We start from the raw sequence: 23,400 nt of genomic DNA, 5'->3' as shown, positions 1-23,400 counted from the left end.
AACAGTAATCCGACATCCACCAAGTGTGACATTCCTCAAATGTTCTGAGCTACAAAAGTGGTCCCCGCAAGAACGCTGGAAGAGGCGCGTAACCCTCCTAATAATAATTTTGTTAAAACAATTAAAACAATTACCGGTCGCCTCTGTGTCCCTGCACATAGCATCCCTGTGCATGCATCACTGCTTGGTAACAAGCCGTGAGCGTGCACACTCCCGAACTTCCGGTTTCGGGATGTGCACGCTCACGGCTGTCGTGAGGCGGGACTTCCGTCTTTACGAGAAGCCCGCGCCCATGGAGTGGATGGCCCGGAGGAATGGTGGCAGCAGAAGTTCAAGTCAGGAGTAGCGGCTGAGGCCGCTGATGCGGTAAGTGGGGTTTGGGGGACTTGGCGGCTTGGGGGGCTTGGCGTGTGTGTGTGTGTGTGTCTGCTTGTGTGTGTCTGCTTGTGTGTGTCTGTCTGCACGTGTGTGTCTGTCTACACGTGTGTGTGTGCGTGCCTTCGGCCGGCCTGCTAAGCGCGTCCACAAAGCCTGGTCAGCTCGTGCACCTGTCTATCTCCCTTGAGGAGCAACTCGGAGACAATAGGTCGAGAGAGCTCGACCTAATAATACAGACAGACTGTGTAGGATATTAAACAGAGACGGATATCCTGGGACTAATTTGACTATATTCAATCTGACTATATTTACTCTCGTATCTCATTAATAGCGTGCAAGTCAAACATTTTCCCTTGCAAATCGCACCAGAACATACGAGGTCCAGTGGAATCAGTGATGTGGCTGAACACCTGGAGCAGAAATGACAAGAGATGGATTACAGCAACAGGGGAACACACCCATTCATCGCGGGTTAGAGCAGAAAAGTCCTAGGAAATGGAACGTACATGGAGAGGTAAGGCTGCGAGTCACGGCTAAATCACCAAAGCCAAGTTCAACTAGGTAACTGCTGTCTACTAGGTAGACAGGGCGAGGGAGGCATGGCTCAGTGATGACATATTTATCTGTCAAAGAAAGGAGAGGTCACAGACAGATACAATTACTATGGTGAGGAAGTACAGTGACGTTTGAAATACAGCATCAGACCCTCAGGGCCAAGAAGGATGCCAGCGGCTTTGCAGCTGACACATACCATAGCTGTTTCCTGTAAACTTGGACTCTACTGTAACATGATTTTCCGTTATTGCGCGCACCTATGTTGATAGGAGCACCAATGGGAGGTGTTGGTTGGTGAGGGCATCGCATTAAGAGATGAGGTAGTGCCGAGAAGGTGCACGGATGATAAGCAGCTGCAGGCTTTTTAATATGAGCAGCTACGGCACACTGAGAGATTAGGTAGCGACGAGTCCAGGCACTGAAGACACGAGCCCTTCTAGTCCAATGTTGTTTATCTATTTATTTATACAGTAATAGTATACCAGCAGTTTTAATGACAGTGAAGCATGGCTGGAAACTAGTAAGAGGACGCTCTAAGAAACCGGCAGTGGTCAAAGGGTAAATCCTAGTGGCGGCAGGCACAGGCGGTGGTAAGTCACATTGCTTGCTTATTGACAATTACTAGTATGCTCACTGCAAGGGCTTCTTAACCCCCCCCCCCCTCCGCTTTAGCAGCTACCGCGAGGTTGAGTTTAAGGCCTCTTCTATCTGAAACTCAGCAGACTAAAGCTTGTAATGAATGCTAAAAACTATGCGTTGATGGAAAGGATGGGTGAAATGTTTTACAACTGAAAGGATGCATGGGTGAATGAAGGTGAATGAAGGTGAAAGGATGCATTGGTGGGTGATAGATGCATGGGTATGTGATGACGGTTGGGTATATGGGTGAAAGAATGCCTATCTATGTGGGTAAAATGAATGATGGGTGAAATGAATTCTTCTCTGTGGGTTAAAGCAAGATGGGTGAAAGGGTGAATGGGTAAAAGAATGCGTGGGTGGGTAAATGGATGTATTGGTGAAAGGATGGTTGAGAGCAGTAGATCGTTGAATGAATGCATGGATGGATATATATATGGATGGATGGTTTTCAATAGTGAAAGACTGGATGAGAGAATGTAAAACTTAAATTGTGGGTATCACAGTGTGAAGAATACTAGAACAATGAAATGATGATTGGATAATTGCTTGGATGAAGAACTAAGGGAGTTCTTCCTGGAGAGGGGCATGCACACCTACTTCGCTTGTTTAGTTTGAATTTATCAAAGCTTTGGTTCAAAGTGGGGGGTATTTCTGTCTACTCCCTTTACCCACTGTATTTGTTAAGCGAGGCAGTTATGTTTCCCACCCATCCCATCCCTTCACATGCTATTTCACCAGTGCCACCTAACTGCTGCATGGTTCAGTTTGGCTTTGCAGTGTTGGCTATGCAATGTGCGTCTGCGTAATTTAATGTTCCATTTGCAAATCTTTCAATGCATGGCAAAGTGAAAGCAAAGTGTGTTTCCCTTCCCTCCCTGTGCTCACTTAGTCACTTCCAGTACGTCACTCCTTTATTTGTTCCTAAGTTCTGTCCCAGCCTGCCCAAAAAATTGAAAAATCCATTCTTGGGTTGCACCACATTTTTCTGCCCAATTGATTTATATATTTCATGGCTTCTATAATATATTTACGCCTGTTCGAATTTTTCCCTTCCAACATTTGCCAACTACAGTGACTGATTAAGCCAAACCTTAGGCACCTGATGATGCTCAGGGACACCCCACTAGTATTCTGTTTTAAAACATCTACTTACCCGGCCTAACCCCTCTAACTTACCCTGCAGTTGAGTAAGCTAAATTTCCTTTCCATACTGCCAAACAAATGTATTTGTTGGAAATAATTACAAATTGTGGTGGAAGGCAAGGCCAGGGAGTAAAATGGAACTAAGGGGCATATTATCAAGAATAGTGTTAAAATTATTGCCTCTTTAGCGGCAGGAAACTGCAGCTAAAGCGGCGATAATGGGCTTGATAATATGCCCTTGAGAATTCCAATAGAAGCCCATGTTCTGGTGTTAACATGGGCTTCGATTAGAATTCTCAAGGGCATATTATCAAGCCCTTTATCGCCGTTTTAGTTGCAGTTTCCTGCCGCTAAAGCAGCAATAATTTTAACGCCATTCCTTGGTAATATGCCCCTTCGTGCCTTGAGTTTTTGTGGGTTGGATAGTCTGTGCAATCTATATATCCTGTTCCTTAATCCTTTCTTTGAACTGCATGCATTGTTTTTCTCCCATCTACTTACTGCATGGGATATCTGCATTTTATACCAGATGTGTGTGACGTTGTACATTAATTTTCATCTACTGTGTACTCAATGTAAAATTGAAATACATTTTGGAGAAAAGCAGGGCAATTGGAATAAGATAATTGTCCATTACAGCTGCCCCAGCTGCAGAGTAGCAAAGTAGTGACTAACAACACACTAGCTAGCAAACCTCCCATTAACGAGAGGTCATTTATTTATTTGTTTCCACACAAAGGGCATCATTAGGATGGCGGGCGGACTTTGCTCGCCCGCCATCCTCATGGTAAAATGGACCGCCCGCCATATGTGCTGGGGTCCCGTGAGTGACATTAGGATGCACCCGCCACTGGCGGGAGCAGCCTGCATTTTTAAAGCACCGCCCGCCGCAATGCCAAAAATGGCAAGGGGAAATGGGTGGCGGGCAGGCTAGGATGGAGGGCGGATCACCACCACCATGTGGCCGGTGGCGATCCGCCGTACATCCTAATGGGCCCCAAAGTGTCTGTTTATTTGTTTACAAGGAAAACCTTTAAAAGAAAAAAACACATTATTTGAATCAGATGTGGTGTTATTCTGCCTTAGTTCCTTATAGCCAGTTTCAGCCTTAGGTGAGGCATGTGTGGGTATAAAATAGCTGTGACTCTAATCACATCAAATTGGAATGTCCCTGGGACCAGCAATGTACTGCTACTGTGCTATGGTATACTTTGAAAGAAGAGCTTTGCAGCGACCATTGTTTATAATTTGTCCTTTTTCTTTCTAGATATAGCTACTCCTGCCGGTCAACAACCTACAAGCTGGGAGGTAGGAGCCCGTCTGTGGCTGGAGGCCATGAGGGCTGAATTTCAGTGGCTAGTGGCCATTAAGCAGAAGGAGAAGCAACTGTTGCTGCACAGGGACACAGCCAGTCACCAGAGCCTCCAACCTCCCAGAAAGAACAATGCCATCACTGCCGGAAGCTGGCAGCCACCTGCCACATAACCACTGCTGCCCACCCCTTGCACTCAGACAGCAATTTTCAGTGTTGCGTTATGCTGAGGATGGTGGTCATTGAAAGCAGACAGGCACACATGGAAAGGTACCTCAAACAGATTCTTGCCCACGTGTAGTGTAGTGCCCTCTTCCTGAGCCCCTTTTATAATGTCTATTTTGGAGTGAGAGACTTGAAGTGGGTGGAGAATGTGAGACTGATGGAAGTTGGGACTAGGACAGTTGCTTGGACTTTTTCGTCAGATATTTTGGACATTGATTGAGGGCGGGGAGATTTGTTTGGGGAAAAGGGTTGGTTTGTTATCAATATAAAATAAAAATTTATGTGCATACCTTATGGCAGCTTAGTCCTTTTACCATCTGTAACCATATTGACCATTAGGGTGATTGTCATTTCCTATATTACGCTCCAGAGTTCTCTTACCTCAATAGATAAAGTGAGGGCTGCTACCTCTCTCAGTGTTCTTACTGCAGGGTTTTCCAAGGCGCCATATTATGGTGGTGGTAGGAGTAGCAGGCTAGTGCACCAACATGGAACAAATCACAAGCGAGGTCCCACTCCCACCTAGGTAAACTCCTGCTGAAGGATTTATCAAAGTATTATCCATCACAGACAATTATAGACAATTATATTGAAAGAAAACACAGAGTTAGTGGGCTTTTTTAATATATTATATTATATTATCATCATAACTTTAGAAGGACTGAGGCCAGACTACCACCATGATACAACAAAGAAGACCTGATAAAACAACAACTAGCAATAGTAACTTCTGAGCAACGTGGAGCTAGTTTTTAAAAACTAAAGTACTAAACTTGCTAAATCTTCGAGTCAGGAGGAGTTAAGTCAGATACAGGAGTGGACAACATTAAGCGTTTACATAACACAAGGCCTGAATGATGATGTTGACGAATGATGTTCTTCTATATCTAAAATATGGATCACTTTTATATATCTGTGGGTAAAATAAAATGGGGCCAGCATGGGCAATTGTTCCGGTAATAGAAGATCCTGCAGTGAGTTGGTGTCACTTTCACCAAGGCCACCCCACCAAGTGTGTGATCTATTTATAGTGTAAAAAAGTCATGCCTCAATAAATCATACAACCCTGGGCAATAGATGGGAAAGGGGATCTGGGGAAAGGTGTGACAAAGACAAACACAAGAGAATGACACAATATTCATTGGGGCGATGAGCAGCACATCATCAGGAATCTGTTGTGGAAGGAAATGAAGGCATGAGTATGACACCGTTCAGTTAAATATATTGCAAACAGAAACAGTCATTCAGCCCAGGAGACCCAACTTATTTATATATCTAAATTTTCTGCCGTCTAGGTTTGAAAAATAGTATACAAATAATGGAGAAGTGAGGTGAACCGGCTCAGTTCAAAAAAATTATTATTAAAAGAAAAATTATAATGTAATTGGGTGGTGCATCTACATCTGCTCAGATTGTCCGTCAATTGTGGGCGCCTGGCTAAAGCGGTCCGGTAAGGTAAGCAGGAGTGTTATGAAGCTTTCGCCTTTTGTGCAGGAGAAGAGAAGGCCTGCTGTTTGTAAAACAGAAACAATATTTTAGAGTTCAGAAAGACAGAACAGAAGGTAAGTATACCAAGAAGACACAAAGAAACAGAGCAAGTGCTTGACCTGCTGCTCAGATGTGAGTCCCTTGCTCATTGCACCATCAGGATTCAAGCAAGCCGGGCCGAAGACGGCTGTAATGCCAGAAACCGGTCCCCGGAAGCTTGTTTCCTTCCCAGTGTAAGAATTGGCTTTTGTAGTCTGGTCTGCCTGTTCCCATGATGCACTGGGCCAGGGACAGACTAATTTGCATACAGCCAGGTTCTGAAACTGGGATGGTGCAATGAGCTAAAAAACGGTGTTGGATCTAGCCCTGATCTCTTGACTGGGTGAGAGTACTCTGCTTAATTCAGAGACTCTGTCCATCACCACCCCTTGTTGTAAATAAAAATGGTGATGCTGCATAAGTCAGTCACATACAGACAAATAAAATAAGTAATATAATGTTCTCCTAGCTATATGAATTTTCTTTTTCTAAAATATTTCGGCAATAAACGTTCCATGGTGGCCTACTCATAGTCAATCGCTCCACGTTTTGAGGTGAGAGACTGATCCTTGTCACTGTGACAACTTTGCCAGCTGTACTGAACACATGATCAGCAGACACACTGGCTACCAGACAGGCCAGATACTTTAATGCCAGCCTGTGGAGCTGGGGCCATTGGTTCATCTTCACATACCAATCTAACAATGGGTTTTGACCCACATAGACCTCTCTGCGATCCTCCAGATACTCATTGATCATCCTCTTAATCGTCATAGGTGCGGCCACTTGCTTGACCTGTATTGCCTTCCCCTGTGACCTGATCTTAAGCCCTGCAATTTGATACCAAGTCAATGCAGAGGTTGTGGGTGATTCTTGTGTTCCTGTTGGTTTCGTTGCCACTGGTGTTCTTGTTCTTTCCGGGAGCGGGACTCTATGTTCCAGCCCTACTTCTTACAGGACTCCGCCTTGCTCAACAAACCTCTCCTTGGATTGTGAAACATCCCCTTCTGGAAAAGGAATTAAAGTGGCCTGTATTTTTTGTGAAGTGGATCCAGTATTGTAAGTAAGTAAGGAAGTAAGTACACAGATCAAGTGTGACACAGATTTGATCTTTGGATGACACAATGTCTCTTTGCAGCCTTGTATTCTCAGTCAAATGAAGGATTAACCTCTAAATCAAGGTATACGCATCTTTGTATTCATGGTCCACAGGTGTAAAACTATCAGAAATGTTTTTAATATGCCAGGGCGGAGTTCACAGAGTTCTGCTATGCAAAACTCTGCAAAGTGACCACAAAACTCTGTTCCACTACGCAGAGTTCAGCAAGCGGCATAGTGCATTGGGTCACGCAGTTCGCACGCATGCACAGTTTTTTTAAGCATTACCAGTACCGCGAGGAAGAGGAGGAGGGCAGCCCGGGAACACCGTGGTAAAGAAGTAGGTGGTTTTAACTTTATTTTTTATTACCATTATCTTACTTATTAATAGGGGATGGAGGCGGGGGCTGGCCAACTCCGCTCCTCTGCGGAGTGTGCAGAGTTTTGCCTTCTCGCGGAACACGGAGAAGGCAAATCGCTGCACACTCCGCGGGCGAAGTGGAGGTCTCCGCCCGGGGTTACAAACAACAAGCAAGGAGGCTTGGAAAACAAAGAACGCATGCAGGCTTATGGGCGCTAACTATACAAAATAGCCCCTGGCCCCTTGACATTGGGAACAAAAACAAATGGTGGCCTATGGCAAACCCACTCACACACTTGGCAGACGAAAGAGGCATGGTAACACAGGAAAAAACAGCATTAATTCATCAACACCAAAAACAAAAATTAACTGAGATGTAAAACTTTAAAACAACACACTTTCTCCAAAGGCATCAAATATATATTAACGTTTTGCAGGGGAGAAAAGTGAAATCCCCTCCTCCCCCCCATTTTTTAAAAAATTTAATCCAGTGCCATCCCTGGTCTAAATGATGTTTCAATTCAACAGGCACCAAAGTAACAGTTGTTTCAGGCACCCATTACTAGTTCTTTACCTACTGGCTGGGTAGCACATCGGCAGACTAGGCTACATAGTAAAATACAAGAATATTGCAAATGTATTGAAAAACATTTTTCTTTTACAAAAGAAGAAAAATAAAATTCAAAACAATAACTAGGCCTCTACTAAAACCCCAGGTCACCCACCAAAATACATTTAAAAAATCAAATAAAAGTACAGAAAAATCCTGGTGTATGCCCTCTATCAAACAAACAACACCCTTTAGACAATAGTATTTGATTTAACATGTGATATCACAAAAACAAAGTCCTTAAATCCAATAGTATACATGGAGCAAACAAAGAGAATGATCATCCCAGCTGCAAATCCAAAGCAAATGTGGTCAAGAGATGGACAAATCAGTAAGAGGAGGCTGCTGGACAAGAACAGGAAGTTGGAGTCCCTGGAGCACTTCCTGTGTGAAGGAAAATAAAGTAATATCAAAAAAGGCATCCCTGCACTATAAAACTGCTTGAATGGTCTTTTGGAGAAGAAATGAATGAAATGAAATGAAAAAGGGATTTATAAAGCGCATGGTTGCCCGGGAGCGTCCCAGCGCTGGTGAGAGTGCTATTGGAAGTGGGAGGGAAGATAAAATTATGGGAACAGCCAAGTTTCCAGAAGTTTGCGAAAGGTAGAGTGATTAGGTTGGGCGTGAAGGGACAGAGGGAGGGAGTTCCACAGCTTAGGGGCGTTGTAGGAAAAAAGACGGCCTCCTGTGCGAGTCCTCTTGATTCTAGGTATAGTAGCTAGATGAAGATGGGCGGACCGCAGATTTCTGGCAACAGTGTGGGGTCTGATTATGTTACTAAGGATAGGGGGGCCTTCACCATGAAGGATTTTATGGGTTGTGCAGAGGGCCTTGAAATGAATTCTCTCCTGGATAGGGAGCCAATGAAGGGCTTTCAAGGAGGATTTTGCTGAGCTCCTATTGTTTGTGTGGGTTAGGAGTCTAGCTGCAGAGTTTTGGACAATCTGCAGCTTAGCGATTACTTTCTTGGGGGCCCCCAGGTAGAGGGCATTACCATAATCCAGTCTGGACAATAGAAGACCCTGGATAAGGAGTTTCCTGGAGTCTGGGGGAAGAAGGGGGCAGTATTTTGCGGGTCGTCCGGAGGATGCCATAGCATGCGCCCGCGGTATTCCTGGCTTGAGTGTTGAATGAAAGTTCATGGTCGAGCCAGATTCCCAGGCTCTTGATGTCCTCTTAGGGAGTTGGTACGGGTCCCATGCAGGGCGGCCAAAGGGTGTTGGATAGTGGGGACGTCTTTTTGAGTAGATTCAGTGGTTTCTCGAGGATACAGTCTGTTCGAGGATGCAGCCACGGTTGCTGGCTACCTCTTACGTTCGCTGTTTGTAGAAAAAAGGTGCAGAATGTCAGCCGCACACCCTAATGTCACACTGGCTGGTGGCAAGTCTCGCTGGCACTCACGGGCCAGCAGCATATCTCGCCGACCCTAGCGAGTGCTCGGCAAGACTCATTGCGCTCCCCAGTGCACGCAAAAACCCGGCACGTATGTGCCAACCAAAAACGTTCTCCGTGGAATGCAGAGTTTCCTAATTCTGCAAACTCCATGTGCAATGCGGAATTTTACGCCCAAGCCTAATTATAATCAATCAGCCCTGCAAACATTATCATTGGTTTGCAATCATAACCAACTCAATCCAACTTTGTCGGTTTATAAGCCTTCCAATAAGACAACCATCAGGTATGCCATAATAAAATTACAAATATGTACAAAATACAGTTGTCTAAACAATTTAAAATCCTTAGGCTTATTAGGCTAATAGAGCCTAATAAGGTTTACGGTAGTGCAAAACTTCCATTTCATTCTAAGTAACACATACATGCATGCAAGCTTTGGTACAGTCTTAAAAAAATCCCGCCTCAAAAGCCAATTGCCTTTAACAGATGCTTTTCACACTAAGTAAGTAAAGCCTACTGGCTTTGTCATAACTTTTTTAATATAGATAGACACCTTTGTGTATGTATACAACCCAGACCTACTGAGTTGAGCATAAGCTGGCAACCAGTAGGCATACACATGAAAAATCACATTTGGCAAAACGATACACAAACCCTCTCAACAGGGCCTAACAAGAAACATCCCAGTGAAATTCTACTTCCAGGGTTTGTCAGAGTTTGTGATCATTTTCAAAACTCCTGCATTCTAAAGTCCTCTATGACATTCCTTGTAACAAAAACGCTATCTGTTGGCTTTAATATAGAGTAATAACAATCCACCCTTGTTAGACCTGTCAGCCTTAGGGTGGTCTTCCCTCACACATTTTGCTGTTGCCCTCCACTTTTCTGATTAAATCCGTTTTATTGGCCTTAGGACTTTGTAATTTACCACTGCTCACCAGTGATAATGTGCTTGTGCTCACACCCCTAAGCATGGTATTTTATTTTATTTAAGAAGTTTTATATAGCGCTAGCCTGACCGGAAGGTATCGGAGCGCTTCACACAATTACAGAGCAGTGCAAAAGAAAACAAAACATAATACAGAAAGCGAGACATTCAAGATACAAATCGTAGTAAAGAGAATGATGATAAGTTCCATTACAGTGTCTTGGCAATCCGCATCCGAGAGAGGAGCAACATTCCGAACTGCTCCTATCTGTTAGATAGGGAGCGGTCGAGGAAAAGGATTTTGAGCTGATTTTTGAATTTAGATAAGGAAGGGATAGTTCTGATGTGGGGGGGAGATAATTCCATATTTTGGGTGCATTTCCGGTAAAGGAAGTAGGGTATTAGAGCTTCTGAAATCCCTGTTCTGACCTGCTTTTTTGAGTTTGGAAGCCAGATATTCGTGAAGGGCTTTGATGGTGAGGCAGGCTGTTCTAAAGTTCGCCCACATTTCTATTGGTAGCCACTTGAGTTCTTTTAGTGTTGAAGAGATGTGATTAAATTTCTTTATTCCAGTGACCATTCTGGCAGCCGCGTTGAGGTTGTTTTCAGAGGAGCAAGATGAGTTTTGGCTAATCTCGAGAGGAATGCGTTTCCATAGTCTAGTCTTGACAGCACCAATGCTTGGGTGGCTTGTTTGATATCTTTTGATGGAATGAAAGGTTTTATTTTGTTTAGTAGCTTCAGGTTAAGGAAAGCGCTCTTTGCCGAGATCTTAATGTGTTTGGTCAAGTCTAGTTTGGAGTCTAGCATGATGCCTAATGATTTAACGGAGTCAGCCAAGGTGAGTTTCCCATTCAGCGCATCGATATCTTTTAACCACTCAACCATTTGTGGGTTCTCTTCTTTGTTCGAGATGAGGAGTAGTTCGGTTTTGTCCGGGTTCAGCTTTAAGTGGTTGCTTGACAGCCAACGTTGCACTTCCTTTAGTGTTTCATTGAGTCTATGAATGTCTTTTTTGAAGAGGAGATTTCCAAGTAGATTTGGGTATCAACAGCGTAGAGGTGGAAGGGGTTGTTAGCTTTTCTGAGTAGGGTGGTGAGGGGTTCCATGTAAATGTTGAAGAGTTTGTGGGAGAGCACTGATCCTTGGGGCACTCCCCTCTTGACTGGGTGAAGGTCGGATTCAAAGCTTCGGATTTTGATTTTTTGGTAGCGGTTGTGCAAGAATGAGGAGAACCAGTTAAGGACCACATCGTCTAGTCCGGCCCTTTCTTCGAGAGCTTTGAGGAGAAGATTGTGATCAACTGTATCGAATGCTGCCGATAGGTGTAGGTCTAGGAGAATGAGTAGGCAACATTGGTCTGAGTCCAGTGATTTGTGTATGTCATCAATTACGTTGAGGATTGCGGTTTCCGTGCTGCACCCTTTCCTGAATCCTGACTGATGTGAGTCGAGGAGGTTTGTATTGTCCAAGTGCTAAATTAGTTATTGGAGTACACATCTTTCTATGATTTTGGAAAGAAGAGGAAGGTTAGAGACGGGTCTGAAGTTGTTTAAGTCATTTATGTCCAGGTCTGGGTTTTTTTAGCAGTGGGATGGCTTGTCCCACTTTCAGACAGTCTGGGACGATTCCGGTTTTTAGGGAGCTGTTAATAATCCTGCACCACAGTGGGGTTAGGGAGAGTTTCAGTTTTTTGGTGAGTTGAGCAGGAAGCGGGTCTAGGGTGTGAGAGGAAGATTTAGAGGTAGAGATAAGTTTGACTATCTCTGCTTCTAGAATGGGCGCTACCAAGCACCCCACCCAGGCTGCTGTGGGGAGGGGAAGAACAGTTGGTGACCAGAGAGCACTCAATATTCGAAATCTTATCATTGAAGAAGTTGGCGAAGTTGTCGCAGAGTTCTTTGGAGACCTGCCCCAGGGAAGTATCCGGTTTGGAGGTTTGCTGTCTAATAATACTGAAGAGCTCCTTGAGTCTGTTTAGTGCGCTATCCAGAGCAGAGTGGAAATACATGGATTTTTTGTTCTTGATATGATTGTTGTATTTCTTCTGAATAGTTCTGAGTTTGTCACGATGGAAGGTAGTGGGCAAGCTCCTCCAGCGTCTTTCTGCAGCTCTTAGTTGTCTTCTTTCTTCATTACTGTCAGAGTCGAACCAAGATCTGGACGGAATGGCTCGATTTTTTCTTAGTTTCAAGGGTGCTAGTTGGTCAAGAAGGATTACCGTATTCGTGTTATAGAGCGAGGTGAGGTCAGTTGTGGATAGAACTTTGTCGCTGGGTAGGAGCAACTTTAGACTATCTTCCATGACGTCCAGGGGGATCTGGGTGAGATTTCTGGATCATTTGTGGGGTCTTGAACAGGAGGCAGGGATAGGACTCTTTGGTTGATGATCCGACCAGTCCACTGGGAGGAGGTTGTTGATCATAATTGCGTCTTGGTGGGCAATGATGGCATCCAAGGTCGCTCCTTTGTTGTGAGTTTCTTCAGAACAGTGTTGGGAAAGGTTATTGTCACAAAGGAGAGTATTGAGAGATTGAATTAGTGTGTTGTTGGCCTCGTTCTAACGTAAGTTGAGATCACCCAGGATTATGTAGTTAGTGTCTTTGAGTGCGCAATGGGCAATCAAGTTGGATAGGTGTTCACCAAAAGTGGGGTGTTGCCAGGTGGGTGATAGAGAAGGTGACCAACTAAAGGGCTGTTCTTCTTAGTCTCGATGGTGACAGCTAGACATTCAAAGGAGCTATATTAGCATGAGACGATTACAGCGATGTCAATGTCATCTTTATGGATGATTGCCACACCTCCCCTGCGTTGGTCTTTTCTATCTTTATTGATGATGGTGAAACCTGGGGGCACCAACATGTCTAAGCAAGGTGGGGAGATCTCATTTAGTCATGTCTCCGTGATGAACGCAATGTCTAAGTCCTAAGAGATGATGGCTTCAGCTAATTCCATTGCATGATTGGGGGCTGATCTACAGTTAATGAGCATGCAGTTAGTAGATAGATTATTTTTGTTCGGATGCTTTCCTGAAGGGGCCCTTGGTATGGAGGTGAGGGAGGGCGGGGGTTGTGTGGATTTTACGGGAGGGAGGTCTCTTCCGAAGCCCGTGATCACTTGAATATTGGAGTTAGTGGAATTTGGGAGAGAGGAGTCATAGGTGGAGGCTAGGTCCATAGCTTCTTCATCAGACATTGCTGCTATAGTTCTGGAAGGTCTTTATGTTTGGATATCCACATCTTTACTAGTGTGGGTCTGAGCTCCAGACGTGGGAGCTTTGATTCTTGTGAGAGATTGAAGTGGGATCACCACGTCGGTTCAAGGGGGCCTTAGCAGCCGGTTCTTGGGGGCGGGTGAGGTGCCCGAATTGGTGTTTAAGAGGGGTAGAGTCAGTTGGATAGGAAGCCCTGAATTGGGCATGTTGCGGCGTTTTCGAGCCTTGGCTAGGTTAGAAAGGATTTCATCAAGGCCACTGAATATAATTTCTAAGTGATTTTCCAATAAGGCCAGCCGGTGCGCCATATTTTCCGGGGCTAGTGGTTTAATCGGCTTGGCATATTTAATATACTTATAAGTCCTTTGTAGAGTGGTATACCATATACTCAGAGCCTGTAAATTAAATGCTACTAGTGGGCCTGTAGCACTTATTGGGCTCTAATGTCATTTGTGGCTGTGATCAGGGATGTCACAGTGCTGTGGTTGGCTCAAAATCCAGATTTTGCTGTGCCACTGGATCTGATGAGGGGTGATACCCCGAAACTAGTCCCAGGATGCTTGTTTCTGGTCCAGGAAGGACCTGGCTTGGCAGTTTGGGCTGGACTGTTCCCATGAGTAGCAGGGTCACAACTGATTTGCATATGGTGTGGTCTAAAGTGGGGTGGCATGGTGAGCAATGAAACGATGGATGTAGCCCAGATCTCTTGACTGGGGGGTGAATGTTTGATTTATTAAGCATTCCATGCATTATTTGTTTGCATAGTGCATTTGGAAAGTTGGCATGTTCCTGTCCTCTGCCATTTGGTGTCTGCAGCTTCCCCCGGTTCACTTGACTGGTTGTACTGGCAGTGAGGAATTTGTGAGTTATTTCCAAACAGTTACCCATTATAGGGATTAGGTGTGCCTGAATCGGCCGTCTGCTGGTATTATGGGGAAGGTGGAGCTGGACACAGCTCTACTTGCAACTGATTAGGCTGTGCTCTGCTTTCACACAAAGGGCATGTCACCACTGCATTGTCTCTGCAGCCAGCTTGGAGCCAGGTCAGAAAAGTCAGAAATGGCCACGTTCTTCAAATCGAAACCTCTAGATACTTCTCCTACATCAAATAAAGGACTAGGTATGAAAATAAGGCCCTCAGACCCACTCTTCATCCTCGTCTCTGTACCTGTCAAAGAACTCTCAGTGGACTACCTGCTGCAGTGGCCTTCTGTGTGCTCCTCAAGACTGCCTTGCTGTCCCTGCAAGGACTGCTTTTTTGCCTGGAGCCTACCCTCAACCCTAAAAGGCCAGTCCTGCTGTTTGAACCCTTCATCTTTACCTGAACTCAGCTCTACCAGAGTGACAGTAATGTCTAGTTTGCTGGCCTCCTGTTCAGAGCCACAGGGACATAAAAGGCTACCACCATCTTCAACCTGCACCTAGACCCAGCCTGAATGAGTCCTGAACTCCCAAGAGATGTCTCTCCAATCCTAGTCCCTTGGGCGTGGTGTCAAGGTGGCCAGATATCCAGAATCCAAAACTTGGGATGTAGACAATTTTGGCCTAAAAACTGTCGGCCCACCGAGAGAAGACTGGAACCAAACTGCTTATTTATCCATACAAATCAGCTGGCTTTCTTAGCATCAAGGAATATGAATTCCTGAATGCAAAATCACCTAGGACCCCTGTCCTATATTTCCTCCAGTAGGTGCATAAAAATCTGACTAACCCTCCATCCCGACCAATCGTTTCCGGCTGTGGGTCGGTACTGGAGCCACTATGTAAATACGTAGATGTCATTATCAAAGATCTTGCCACCAGCACCATGAGCTATGTATGCGACAGTGCTTGAGCAAATGCAATTTACACCTGAAACTGAACTATTGGTGTGTTTGGACATTGAGTCCTTATACACCAATATTCCCCAACTTGAAGGAATAGAAGTGATTAGAAAAGTGTTGGACACTAGACCTGGCCTGGTGATGGTTCCTACTGACTTTATCATCGATTTGTTGACCATCTCCCTCACTCGTAATTATTTTGAGTTTGATTGTGACTATTATCTGAGGATAAAAGGTACTTCGATGGGGGCTTTTATGCCCCCAATTTTGCAATCCTATACATCGATAATTTTGAATGTACCTTTATCTATGACCCAGAAAATAACCCACACTTCGATAACGTATGTCATTCACTGCGTTATATCGATGATATTTTCTTTGTTTGGACAGGCGATACATCCGGTTTAGCAATTGTCATTGAATGGCTAAATTCAAGATCACTGATCTCAAATTCACCTCACATGCCAGCAATGTACATGTTGATTTCTTGGATCTTACCATCATCCCTTATAATGGAAAACTGGCAACTAAACTTTATACCAAGCCTACAGCTTAGAACACGAGCCATCCCCCTAGGAGTTTGAAGGATGGCCTCCCTTTCGGTCAGTTTTTCCGGATTCGCAGAAACTGCCACTTCCGAGATCATTACATTTGAGAGGCTGAGATCCTTACAAAAAAATTGAAACAGCGTGGCTACCCAAATAGACTTGTTAAACGATCTCTGAAGAGAGCTTGGTACAACCACTTCAAATTACTTTTTTCACCTAGGCCACCTAAAACAATGGAACACACACCCTGCGTCATAACTTTTACCACACGGAGCAATAAGATAACAAAGATTGTCAAAAAGCATTGGCCTTTGATTCTATCCACTGGCCTCACTAATGAGCAACATTAATTCTCCATTAACAAAGACAGAAACATAGGTGATCATTTAGGCCGGGCTGCATTACCTACTATTGATCGCCCTGATTTGAACACACTGTGGGGCTTGAACAGGATTGTGGGCCAATATCGTGTAGCAACTGTTTAATGTGTGATTCCACCTTTAATACGAAACAGTTTACTCATGGTGCAATATCATATGATCTTCGTGATCATACCAATTGTAATTCACAAAATGTTGTCTACTCAATTTGGTTCCCCTGCAATCTCATCTATGTGGGGCAAACCACCCAGAGACTAAAGGCTTGTTTAGCTCAACACAAAAGTCGCATCAAATGTAAGAACGAGCATGCCCTTCTATTGTTTAATTTCTTAGAAAATAATCATGGGACATCTGATCTGCGTCGGCCAGTTATCGAATTGATAAAAAAAAACTAGGAGTGGCAATATTATGAGCATACTGAACAAAACTGAATGCCATTGGATTCTTAGATGTGATAGCATTAATAAAGGTCTGAACATCCTTGAAGAATGCAATGCTATAGTATTGGTTTGAGTTCTCTAACTCTTTGCTGTCATTCACTTTTTGATGCCTATCTCTGTTGGCTTCGGTCCGAATGTGTCATCACCTTGGGTCAGAACTATAATACATTATATGAATTGACATATGGCATGTTAGATAAAAGATATGGCTTTATTTATTGAAAATGTTTTCCCCTCAGGGCTAATGGCAATATTTGTATATAATGAACAGTCAAAATAAGTATTGTCATGTTTGTAAGTTATAACGTGGAGTGGGTGTTATGTATCATTTTAGGACCCTATTGTAAGTTTCCCGATTCATGCCCTTATATAGGTATAAATCACCATATCCTTATATAGGCATAGAAATCATAACCATATATAGGCATAGCTCATGCAGTCCAAATACGGCAGGGCTACTTCCACTAGTTCCACAACGATTTCTTGGAAAACTCAGCTTCAGCAGCCAGGGACTTCCCCTTTCTTGAATATTGATTTGTCCAAGAACTCATGGAGTTTTCAAAGAATTGAGACTCTTTGATGACGTTATTATGTCCAACTGTACGTCAAAGTCAGCACCTTCCAGGTATAAATATGCCCACACTCGCCCAAGCACACACACGGTGGTTTGTAGCAGTTCAACTGTCTACTTGCCTGACGCGCCCTGCTACAGAAAGTGCCGAAGGAAGTCGACCCTCCAGCAGACGCACTGAGAGAGACGCTGTCTTTTCTCCTGCCGAGAAATCTAGCTCCAGTGTTTCCAAGCTACCCTTGCGGGTTGTTACGAAATCGAGTACCAAGACTGATCTTCTCCATTCTAAACTAAAGTACGGAGCTGATTAGAACCCTTAGAGATATCTTGAGCAGATTCTTGGCAAAAGAATACTACATTTATGCTACACCTCACTTACTTCTTCCCTCGTACTAGGCTTAGGTTAAGTACACCGGGGTAGGTGTATTTTAGAAGCACCAGTTGAGTACTTTTAGCTTCTGTTATTTATGTATGTGTTTATATATGGTTTAGCAACCATACAATGCTCTTACAGTATTATTTTATTCTACTATTTATACTGTATGCATTATATTTTACAAACAGTTTTACAATTGTAGCAGTTTATTTCTTATGCTCGAGAAAGAAGACTGTTCAATAAAACCTTTTATTGAAAATGCCCGTCTTTCTACTTTCCCTGCACCTCTAGTGAAACGAAGCATGCATGATTGATTGAGTGAAATATCTATCTATTGTTTCCACGACTCTGAAGATACGTTTTATCTTGGGGAAACAAAGTTGTCATGTTTATGTGGTTGTCAGAGACTAATCCCTTCTTGTGAATTCGAGAAAGTTTCTAGTGACCTCTGAGCTAGCTGGCACACACAATTAAGTCTTCTATATTCGATAGAGACCTAGTCGACCTCAGTCCTACGTCTAATCTATAGGATATATTATTCCAATGCGCAGAACCTATTGGGAACATAGGAACAACACTACACTCATATTATTCTCTTTTTGAAGCGCCTGTACAAAGATGCATTTGAGGGTGCGCTTTTGGTTGGCAGGTGAGCTCACTCCCGCTTTCCTTGTTAAGAAGGGGGTGCGGCAAGGCTGTGTCCTGGCCCCCTTCCTTTTTAATCTGTACACTAATGGTATGTGCCAAACCCTCCTTATGAATAACGAAGATTCCCCTACCATGAATGGACGTCCCATTCTGAGCTCCTTTATGTGGATGACGCAGTTTTAATGTCTAGAACCCAATTAGGTCTACAGAAGGTTCTAGATAGTTTTGATTTGATTTGATCTGATTTGATTAAGAACTTGTATAGCGCATACTGTCACCCTACGGGTATCCTGGTGCTTCAGACTACAGGCTTAGACCAGAATGAAACAAGGTCGCAACAGAACAGGATATGCCTTAGGGAATAGCCAGGTTTTCAAGTTCCTACAGAACTCTAGCAGGGAGTTGGCTTGTTTAAGACTCAAAGGGAGTTCATTCCATAACCATGCGCCAGCCATGCTGAAAGCCCTTCCTCCTAACCTCGAGCGTTTACAACGGGGAATCGTCAACAGGCGCGCACTGGAGGAGCGGAGCTGTCTTGTCGGGCGATACCATGTGAACCTTTCCTGAAGAGGAATGGAACCTAGCTCATGCACAGCTCTGAAGACCAAGCACAGAGTCTTAAAATGGACCCTCTCCCTGATCGGCAGCCAGTGTAGCTCTCTCATAGCTAGGGTAGAGGAGGAACTCCGTAACCTACCGAGAGCTAGTTTAGCTGCTGCAGACTGGATTCTTTGCAGTCCCTGGAGAATATAGGCAGGGGGCTCCAAGTAAAGGGAGTTGCAATAATCCAGCCTGCTTCCCACAATGCTACTTACCACCAGAGAGTGAGCCTCTTTAGGTAATAAGGGGAGTATTTTCCGTAACATACGAATTAAAGCAAAGCAAACACTGGCAGTCTTTCTTGCCTGAGATTCCATCTGGAGGTCGTCATCAAACATCACCCCCAAATTGCGAACCTTCCTGACCGGTGTTTAAGCTTCCTCCTCTGGTGTGAGTCTAAAGTCAGATGGAAAAGGTCTAGACATCTTACCTGCAGAGCTGTATACTACCTCGGTCTTTCCGCTCTTAAATTGCAATGAGTTCCTCCTGCGCCATTCAGTCGTCTGCCGCATGCAATGCTGGAACGCCTCCAGAGATAGTGCATGGTCCCCTTCCAAAGAGAAGGCTAGTTGTGTGTCATCGGCATAATTGACTAAACAGACCCCGGAGGACTTTATGACAAAAAGCAGGGGTTGCAGGTAGACATTGAATAGGATGGGGCTGATCGCTGAACCCTGCGGCCCCCCATGGGGGACTAGAGATTTACCAGAGGAGAATGGTGCTAAGGTTACCATCTGCTGTCGACCTTCCAAATAAGATTGAAGCCACTGCAGCGCCCGGCCTTTCACTCCTATCCTCTTCAATCTTTCCACTAGTATAAGATGTTCACAGTGTCGAATGCGGCCGACATGTCGAGAAGTACTAAAACTGAAGTATTCCCGTTGTCGGCTCGCATCCGCAGATTGTCCATCATGGTGGCCAGAGCCGTCTCAGTCCCGTGTCCGGGGCAAAAACCGAACTGGTCTATGTCTAAAAGATTGTTCTCCTCCAGGAAACGCGACAAAGACCTACTGACCACCTTCTCAAGTATCTTCACCGGATAGGGGAGAAGTGAGATTGGTCTAAATTTTGCCGTCATTGACGGGTCCAGAGAAGGTTTTTTTATCAATGGAGACACCACCGCCAGTCTCCAGCGCTCCAGGACTATTCCTTCTTCCAAAGACTGATTGCATATCTGCCTCAGCCATGGAAAGGTATTACGCCTAAGAGATTTCCATATTTTGCAGGGAAGAGGATCAAGGGGGGAGCCAGAGAATACATTATCTCCCAAACAGGCAAACTACTCTTCTGTTAGGGCCTGGAAATTATCTAGATATACAGACTGTTGTGAGACTGCCTCAGTCCCTAGTTTAGGGTGGGGTTGTTCACCCTTGTCGTTGACATGCAGGTTGCTCACAATTTTAGTAATCTTATCTTGGAAATGTATATCTATTTCATCACATAATTTTTGGGAGGCTACAAGTTTGTTTTCTATGCATATAGGGGAGGAGAGGTCCTTGATAATTTTGAAGAGTACTTTGGTACTATTCGGCGCATGTATAATAGAACTAGCATAGAAAGCGGTCTTGGCCCTGAGGATTTCCTCTTTATATTACAACTGTATCCGTCTAAGATCTTTCTTGTCATCCTCATCATAGCCTTTCCTCCATTTATTTTCTTTCTGACACGTTGCGGTGCGCACGGAGCTGTTTAAGTTTTAATGTTTTTATGAAAGACTTGGGGCTAAGCACTAATATCTCCAAGACTTTTACTATGAGTTGTGGCCATGGGGTACAAAGAATGAAAACTATGTTTATGGACGGTCAAAAACTAGTTCAGACAAAAAGCTTTTCCTACCTAGGTATTTTATTTAACCAAAAAGACTTGTGGGTACAAGCTATTCTCGCAAAAAAACTGTCATTCATCAAGACTACAGCTGCAGTGGTATCATTCTCAAGAAAGTTAGGTAGGAAGCCCCCAGCCGAGCTTGTTCAAATCTATAAGGCCAAGTGCACCGCCAATGCAATGTGTGGGGCGGGAGTATGGGACTTCGCTAATACCCTTCTCATACAAATTGTTGAAAACTCTTTATAAAGATATTTACTATCTGTGCCACCTAGTTTCCTCTTTTGCCTGCCATGGAGAATTAGGTCTTCCCTACATTTCAGACCTTATTAAAGTCGGACCAGTCCTCTTATGGCATAGGATCTGGTCAAAGGATCTGCCAAAGCTAAATAGGGAAATTATACAGGACTGCCTAAAGTTGGACGGGGGATTTTGAAGATCCCCTGGATTAAATATATCTGTGATTTTATGAAGGATATTGGGCATCCAGAATACTTTACCGACCCTGCTGCCTTACAGGCGATTTCCAGAAAGGCCTTTAAAAGAGAATGTCTTGAATCATTGGGCATAGTAAGAATCTCAGGAGAAATCCTAAAACCTACTGTAAGGCAACATCAGCTAATTATAACTGCTTCACATATGGAGCCTTACCTCACATTTGTACCGGGTAGTTTTGACAGACGGTTATTGACCTGGTTTAGATTGAATATTGTCCACATGCTTGTGACCCTTCCACAAGCTAATGACTGGTCACGGGAGCTGCCTCTCTGACCTTGTGCCAATCTTTCTACCCAGTCCACAATCTATTTGGTTTTATTTTATGAATGTTATGTTATGTTGAGGAAAGCATGGATTTTACCGTTTTTAAAATCACAGGGATTGCGGCAATGCCGCCCTGCATTAATTAGACTTCAGATGGTGGAGAACGAACAAACTGATTGGGGCATAGCTATGTTTCTTAACCCCATCCACGCTGATGACGAGCTGGGCTCGTCATGAGGTAGCCTCCTGCTACGCTGATGACGAGCCCAGCTCGTCACGTAAAATGCGCTTTCGCAAAACTCCGCGTACGAGCGGAATTCCGCCCGCACGCATGCGGTTAAGAAGGTACTCATCCAAAGGAAGTCGGATTTAACAAATGAACACTAAACATAAAGAGCCTTTTTGATGTTTTTATGATTCTATGGCTGTTGCTTTAGTAACATTTATCATTCTAATGTTTCTACAAGAGTATTGTTTTTAGAAATGTGTAATACTGTGATAACATGTATTATTGTCTTTTTATGTGCTTTTATGAAAAAAATCAGTCGAATAAAGCTTTCTTTGACTTGACTTTCCAAAGCAGAAGCGCCAACTGCAGGCCAACCCGACAAAGCAACACACAGCAAAGGGACAGTACTCTTCCTCACAGCTCTTCATCTCATCACCATGGCCAAAGTTCCTCTTGATCCAGAAGTGTTTTAAAAGTCTGTTTTTTTTTTTAGGTCCAATACTTATACATCTTTTGCCCTTGGATGTAGGTATTCTTCAAAGGATTGTCTTGGTAGTGTGCAAGTTCTTGTTGTTCCTGGTCTTGGCTCTAGAAACACTCCAGGGGGTGGAGACAGCATTATGAGAGGCCATGCACAGCCCTATTCAGGTGCAGTTGAATACTCCCACCACTCTAGCTCAGAAGGCACATCAGCCTGGTGATGGGCCATCGGGATATACAGATCACACCTCAACTCCATTTGTGTGACTGTCTTGAGTGAATTCACAAACAGGCCTCTGTCAGTATAAACCAGATTTTGATTCCACAGGCCGACAGAGGCACAGGGTGGTTAAACAAGAAAATGCCCACTTTCTAAAAGTGATACAAAAGGGGTGGGGTGATGGACGGAGCATCTGAACCAATCAAACACTCACACCCAGTCAACAGATCTGGGTTTAATCCATCACTGTTCTTTAACCCACTCTGCCACCCCAGTTCAGACATGGCCATATGCAAATCAGTCTGACCCTGTGCCTCATGGGAACAGTCCAGCCCGAATTGCTAAGCTATGCCTTCCCTGGACCAGAAACAAGCTTCCTAGGACCGGTTTCTGGCATTTCAGCCGTCTTCAGCCAAGCTTGCTTGAATCCAGTGGCAAAGTGAGCAAGGGACTCACGTCTGAGCATACCCTGCCAACTTATGGCAAACAAAGCGGTACAAAAGGGGTGGTGATGGACGGAGCATCTGAACCAATCAGACACTCACACCCAGTCAACAGATCTGGGTTTAATCCATCACCGTTCTTCAGCCCACTCTATCACCCCCACACATATACAACCATTCGCTGCAATGCAGGCCCCCTTGCACAGTGGTGCAAGGGGGCCTGCATCGGCGCCAGACAGCTAACTTTAGCTCCAGTGTAGGGAAAATACAGGTTTGCGCCATAGTCTTGTAAATGCGATGCATCTCTGCATTTTGGAAATGTCAGAGGGCAACGTTGCCAAGTTTGGCGTAGCTACGCGTTCCACTATTTCCTTGGACATATGCGCCAAAGTCTGTTGGTGTCAAGGCCATGGCATAATAATGTCTACCAACAGCAAGGGTAACCACCTAAATCATTCTTTTTATGCATTGAGATTATAAGCACGTTTCTGTTCCTATTATTCATCACTGTGTATCATCCACTTGTCTAGGCGACCCTATTTGTACATCACACTATTTAATGACGTGTAGCTACGTACAGCACTTCTATCCAAAAGGATTTAAATCACAATAACGCAACCTCAAAAGCAAGTATAATTTAAAGTTCAGTCTGGACTTCATAAAATGTAAAG

Source organism: Lissotriton helveticus, chromosome 11, assembly GCF_964261635.1.
Source record: "Lissotriton helveticus chromosome 11, aLisHel1.1, whole genome shotgun sequence".
NCBI classification, from domain to species: Eukaryota; Metazoa; Chordata; class Amphibia; order Caudata; family Salamandridae; genus Lissotriton; species Lissotriton helveticus.
This window is presented reverse-complemented; position numbering follows the sequence as displayed.